Source organism: Tenrec ecaudatus, chromosome 5 (genome assembly GCF_050624435.1).
Source record: "Tenrec ecaudatus isolate mTenEca1 chromosome 5, mTenEca1.hap1, whole genome shotgun sequence".
Taxonomy (NCBI): Eukaryota; Metazoa; Chordata; class Mammalia; order Afrosoricida; family Tenrecidae; genus Tenrec; species Tenrec ecaudatus.
The window spans coordinates 24,760,436-24,767,502 of NC_134534.1; the positions used below are offsets into that span (position 1 = coordinate 24,760,436).

General features: G+C 36.3%; 1 non-coding gene across 1 annotated transcript; it reads right to left on the reverse strand.

Annotated features, from left to right (window-relative positions):
* Positions 1-6,464: 6,464 nt before the first annotated feature.
* Positions 6,465-6,599, reverse strand: LOC142449661 (small nucleolar RNA SNORA9). Its single transcript, XR_012784786.1, has one exon. It is a non-coding gene; the product is annotated as a small nucleolar RNA SNORA9 (small nucleolar RNA).
* Between the last annotated feature and the right edge of the window lie 468 nt (positions 6,600-7,067).

The window sequence follows — 7,067 nt, forward strand, 5'->3', positions numbered from 1 at the left end:
GAAGTCTTCAACATGGAAATGGAATGCATAAAGATAGATGTCCTATGTGTTAGTGAGCTGGAATGGACCAGTGCTGGTCTTTTTGAATCAGAAAGTCATATAGTTTTATGCCAGCAATGACATGGTAAGAGGAACAACGTTGCATTCATAGTCAAAAATAGCATTTCAAGATCAATTCTGGAGTACAATGTAATCTGTGATAGGATTATATCTGTATTTTTCCAAGGAAACCCAACAATACAACTATTATTCAAATTGAGGCACCAAACACAGAAGATAGCTATGAAGAAATTGAAGAATTCTACAAATATCTTCAGTCTGAAATTGATCAGAGCTGTGAAAGGACATCAAGAACATCATAAATGAAGAAAGCAAACAATCATCAAAAAGATAAGAAGGAAAAAAAATCAAACTGAGTGTCAGATGAAATCCTGAAACTTGTCCTTAATCATAGAATAACTAAGGCAAACAGAAGAAAGAATGAAGTGAAAGAGCTGAAAGAAAATATCAAAGAATCGCTCGAGAAGACAAACCTTGCTCAGCATATCAGAAACTGAAAGAACTAAAGAAGAAGTCAAGCCTCAAGTTGCAATATAGAAAGATTCTCTGGGAAAAATATTGAACCATATAGGAAGAATCAAAATAAGTTGGAAAGAGTACACAGTCACTGTACCCAAACGAATGAGTAGACATTCCAACATTTTCAGAAGGCAGCATGTAGTAGTTATATACATTAATCATTTGTCAATTTGAGAAGATTCAGAGTGAAGAGGTGAAGTCTAGTCTGTTAATCAAGTCATAGCCAATGATGCTTCTGTGTGAGCATAACTTTCTCCTGAGGATTCTGGGAACTCTGGTATTCCTCCTTGAAGGCTGAAATACACACTTTCTCTCTCCTCACTACCAGAGAGACATTCTTGTTGACAAGCCACATGGAGACAAGACTGATGGCTGTCAGAGCCTCGGAGCTGATGAAACCATGTGGAGACCCCTGCCAGCACTGAGATGCCTCTTACTGGATCCGCGAGACTTTCCATCCACTGACCTGTGATCTTCCTGTATTTGGCATCATTGCATGCATTGCGTGAGTCAGAAGAGGAATTTATAGACTGGTACTGGACATATGGGCTAATATTGGACTTATGGGCTTGGACTGAACTGAGCTGGGATGCTATCTTAATGTATAATTGCTCTTGTGTATAAAGTTCTTTCTTATACACATACAAGTGTCTATGAATTTGTTTCTCTAATCAACCCAGACTAAGACATAGCATATGAGCAAAAATCAATGATCATGGAGTAAGAAGTTCAAGTTGCACTACAAGAATTAATCAAAAACAAGGCTCCCATTGAAATATTTCAGCATGCTGAGGAAGCACTAGACACATGTAGAGACATTTATTTGTATCCATTCCAAAGAAAGGTGACCGAAAGGAAGATTAGAAATATTGAACAATATCATTGATATTCCTTGCAAGTAGAATTTTGCTCAAGGTCAGCTAAGAACGTTTGTAGCAGTATATAGAGAGGAAGCTGTCTGAATCTGTTCAGACCAGTTTCAGAAGAGGATGCAGAATACAGGATGTCATTGCTGATGTCTGATGGATCTTGGCTAGAATACAGGATGTCATTGCTAATGTCTGATGGATCTTGGCTAAAAGCAGAGACTACCAGAAAGATGTTTCCTTGTATTTTGTGGACTGTGCCAAGGCATTCAAGCGTGTGGCACATACAGAATTTGGACAGCCTAGAGAAGAATGAGAGTCTAGAGCACTTCATTGTGCTCCTGTGGAGGATGTACATGGACCAAGAGACAGTTGGGGAAATGGAACAGTGGATTTCTCTTTGTTAGGCCCCAATTCATTAGTGGATCACATTCACAAGGTAATGGATCCAAAGCTTTGAGAGACAGACTTCCAACCCACCAAGGTTTCCAACAAAGAGTAAATTGTTTTCTTATCCTGAGAAAACTAAGGGAGGTTCACATACCAGCTCTTTTGATTTCTTCTGATGAAACTCTCCTCTGATTCACTTAGTAAGGGGGAGGGAAAGGTCCTAAATGAAAGTCTTTCTTCCCTCTTTCAATCCAAAACTATTTTGAATGATGGTCTCAAATCTTTATGGATGGACTGAAAGACTAATTTACTTAATTCCCTATGTAAACTTTTACTAAGCAAGAAGCACACGATGCATCTAAGGCTATGTAAAGTATTTGAATAACACCGATACACGTTTCTCTCATCACATTGTTACCAGCAACTAATACAGATCTCACAGGGAAAACACTTGCCTTTGTTATCATGCTAAGTGAAAGTCTCCGTCTTTACTTTTCTTCCCTAAATTGTAAAATTAAAAAAAATCATGTGGAAAAGCTTTAACAGTTTCAAGCTTCTGAGGTACGGATTTCAAGTCTTACTAGGCAAAAAGTACTCCTTAACCTCTAAACACTGTATGCTGTGGCTGCACAAATGTATGTGCTTGGTACAGTGTCAACCGACATATTGTGTTTGCCCAAACCAAGTCTATCAGCATAGCCTGGGACAAATTACATCATTAGTCTTCTGACTGGACTGCTTTAAACAATAAATCTTTTGTACTAGACATGCGAGTTAATTTTCAATGTCACTATTTATTTTTTAACTTTATTAAATAGTCATAAGTAAATAGCCTTATGAAAGGTATCCTGTAGCTTTAGTAAAAAGAAAGTTATAACAAGATCAGCTTTATAAGCTGAGGGTAGATTGGACATATAGTGAAAATTCAGGAGAGAATTTTGGCGTTTAACTGCACTGTCCCTTATTATTATTGTCTTCATCATCTTCCCTTAGCTTCACGAATCATAAGCTTTTCTTAGGTGTGGGCACGCTGATTCCGACGCCCAGTGGCCCTGTGACTAACAGAAGGAGATACCTACCCATCCTGCTCCATCCTCCCCATCTCTTTGATCATGGTTGAGCTCATTGTTGCCCCCAAGGTGTTAGTTGTTAATCTACCTTGTGTGGGGCCTTCTTCTCTTTCACTACCTGGTCACTTTGCTGAGCATAATGACCTTCTTCAAGGACTGGTCTCTCCTGATAAAATCTCCCCAACCCAGGAGATGAAGTCTCTCCATTCTTGCTATGAAGGATGATTCTGGCTATACTTCTTCCAAGATAGATGTTTATCCTTTAGTAGTCCATTGTATTTCCAATATTCTTCACCAACACCATAGTTCAAATACATAGATTTTTCTTTGGTCTTTCGTATACAATGTCCAACTTTCACATGCATTATGGGCGATTGAACATGCTAGGAGTGTGGGTCAGGCACACTTTAGTCCTCAAAGTAACTGCCTTGCTTTAAAAATTATCAGCAGTTGTTCTCAGTTTAGGCTGTTCATTGTAATCACCTGAGAAACTGTAACAGAAAATCAATTTAATACCATATTTCTGATCATGAACTTTAAAATATAAACAATTCTATGGTGTATAAACAACCCAAACTTAATTAACATACACATGTGCTTTTACACAGTTTGTTGGAGGGCCTACTCAAAACCACCTAATGCTTATGTGTTTTTGATTTTTTATGTGAGGGGGATATTGCATTTGGAGTTCATTCCACTAGGTCAGACTGCTACTAAAGATTTCTCTTTAGAGGTTCTGAAATGATTTCATAAAATTGTTCAACACAAATGGACTGATTTGTGGCAAATGGGAACTGATTTTGCCACCACGACAATGCACCTGCTCACCTCATCACAGTGCACCAGTTTTTGGCAAAACAAAAAAAAATATATATATATATCACACAACATAATTGCTTCATGTACCTTACTCACCTGACCTCACTCTGTGTGACTTCTTTTTGTTTCTGCAAATGCAGAGGGACATGAAAGGATAGTACTTTGATGACCTGATAGAAGAGGTGAAGGAAAAAATGAGGAAAACAAGGGAGGTGCTTCCAGCCATCCAAACAGATGACTTTGAAAAACATGTCCAAGAATGGACTCGCCAATTTGACAAATGTATTGTGTAATGAGGAATATTTTGAAAGTGATATGATTGTTTTGTTAAAAAATTTAAATATATAGAAAAAAAACCTGTTTTGTTGGGTACCCTTTCTTATATATAAATTTTTAACAATAGTCTCATTTATGTAAAAGGAATAAATTAGGAAGACGTTTTCAGAACTGGAATTCAAGTCAAAGTTTTCCAAAATGGAAACATTTTTTTCAAAGAATAAACTCTTTTATTCCAAGACTTAAACCTTTTATTATCCACTTCTTTGAAGCTTATATCAACAGTACATAGGGGTGCATGTTCATATACATAATATACACTGAGATATAAAGAAAGGAAATATTCTGTATTCTGAAATACCACAAGATGCTTATGAGCAAACTTGAGAACAATTTGTCAGTTGTTTCTTATGGTCTGAGTCCTTAAGATATTTATGTTGAATTTATTCGATTTCATGGTCTAATGAGAAAGCCTTTGCATTTCTTGCTATCGTCTGCTAATTTCAACCTCAGTGAGTTTTCTGTTCAACATACTATGAATAGATAAACATTCTCATTTATGATCATGATGAAAGTATTGAGTCATCAAAATAAATGTCTTTTCTCATGATGGTGCTTACAAAGCAAATACCTTAATGCCCATTATTCATTTTGAATTTTGTGTCTTAACCTTTGATATGATTATACATCTTAGCATCCAATAGTCTTTCAAAGCTCTTGAGTCTTTCTCAACACTCTCCCTATTTAGAAGGCAAAGAAAATGAGATTACCTCATATATACTGAGGGTTAATACTCCGTACTTAGTGCATAGTCCTGATTTGGACAACATAAATTATATTTTTCCTCTAAAATTGTTTTCTCCTTTCACCTAATGTCTTCTCTTATGGCATAATCTCTACTAAAAATATCCCTTTGCTTCACACATGATGTACTTACTACAGATAGTTTTCACTCTGCCCAGTTTTAATATGTATGGCTTCATTTACCACAGTTAATTAACACCAGTCAGCCAACAACATGGTTCTGATTTCAGTTACCACAGCATATTAATTGTGAGTAATTGCACAAAGTGCAGACTTGGCTGCTAGCTCTTCATTCCACAAACACTATGTAACTAACAGATGGACATTATGATTAGTCACCGATCATGCCAGTTCTTCCACAATTTTATCTGGTAGTGAGATAAATGTTGAAGTCCTCTAAGATGTGGAGGATCTCTAGTTTCTCTTCTAGTTCTACAAAATTTAATTTTTATACTTAGAATCTATATTTTAGGTCAATACAATGTAGAATCATTTAACTGTTTTTAATGGATTAACTCATTTAGTGTGTCATGCTTGTTTTTATTGTAACACCACATATTTTGTCTAATTTATCTGTTGTTTATAGAAGAATAGCAGCTTCCTTATGATCAGTAATTGTGTATTATATCTGTCTATCTTTTTATTACACTTCACATACTACATATTATTAGGATGTCTATTGGAAGTGTCATATAAAACCCATGAGTGAATTCTATTCATAGCAATGCTATAAAATGGAATAGAATTGCCTCATAAGGTTTCCAAAGTAGTAAATATTTATGGAAGCAGACTGCCCCTTCATTCTTCTGTGGAGTGGTTGGTGTATTTGGTTAGTAGCTGAGCATTTAATCAGACATTATCATGCCAATATGCGCACATTATACATTTTTACACAATATAACCCATTCACAAATTAGATTCCTATGAAAACTCTCCTTTGTGTACTATGTGCTTGTGCATGTTATTTCTATGGCATACTATTTGTGAAAAATATAATACTACATTTTAAAAATTGCATATTGAGAAAAATTAACTCTACACAGGAACATTTTGTTTAATTTAATTTAATACAAGATCTGACATACTGTTTTGCCCTGCTGTGGTCTCCTCACTGATATAACATCTAAGTAAAATCTTTTCTTTCTTTCTCTGACTTGAGATGGCAAACTGACTGCACTCATTAGGATAAAATACCTACATTTCAGATGACATTATTTTGAATCGATCTAACATTTTTGTTATTCAATTCTTTCCTTTATTGTTTTTTGCCTTTTAAAATTCTATTTTCACACACAGGAAATAACATGCCCCATTGCCTTATTAAATTGATACAAAAATTAGGCAAAACAATAAAAGATAGAAAGGGTAACCAGCCATCCTGGTTGGTCTATGACAGTGTCCCTGCTAGTACAGAGGATGTCACATCAGCATTCTAAAGCATCCTTGGTAACACTGGAATGCAGTGTAGGGTTTGAGGATAGTTTAAGCATTAAATGTTTAAGTCGCTCTCTCATTCACTGCCATGGCACCAATGCCACCTTACAGCAACCCAAGAGGACAGGGTTTTACTGCTCTCGGAGCTTTCGGAGACTCTAAATTTTTTTCTCTTTTTTCTTTTCTTTTTTTACCTTTCCTTCTTTTCCTTTTTTCCTTTTTTTCTGAATGTCTGAAATTTCTATAACCTTGCTCTGTAGATATTGTAGAGCAAGACCTCAAACCACTTTAAAGCTGCTCTTGCAAGCACTGAAGGAATGCACAGGGTTACTCCAAACCCAGGCACGCTGGAGGCTTGCAAGACTCTAATTCCTTACAGGCCTAGAAGGCCCTGTCTTTCTCCCAAGCAGAGCAGGGGTTTCCTGATGCTGAGTCACTACGTCACCAGGACTCTCCATTGAAGTCACAGGAAAGGCAAATGGATAATTGATGCACCACAAAATGGAACACCACTTTAAAAATAAAACAACATTTTTTGTTTTTGTAAGTTAGGTAGAGGTTTGATTATCTGAATTGTAAACACAATGTATTTAAACCACTTATAAAGTCCCCAGTAATTTACCTTTCAACTACTCCTTGAATTATCTTCCACATCTTCTGGACCACGAACTTCTGTCACACTCGGTGACAGTCCAGCCCATTGTTTTGTCTTCCTTCCCTTACACTGTCCCGCTGGGCAATCTCCAAAGTTTGTTCCCTTTAGAACGAAAGTATTTTATCTTGTTTTATTTTTCTCAGAACATGCTATTGAGAATATTTTCCTCTTGTG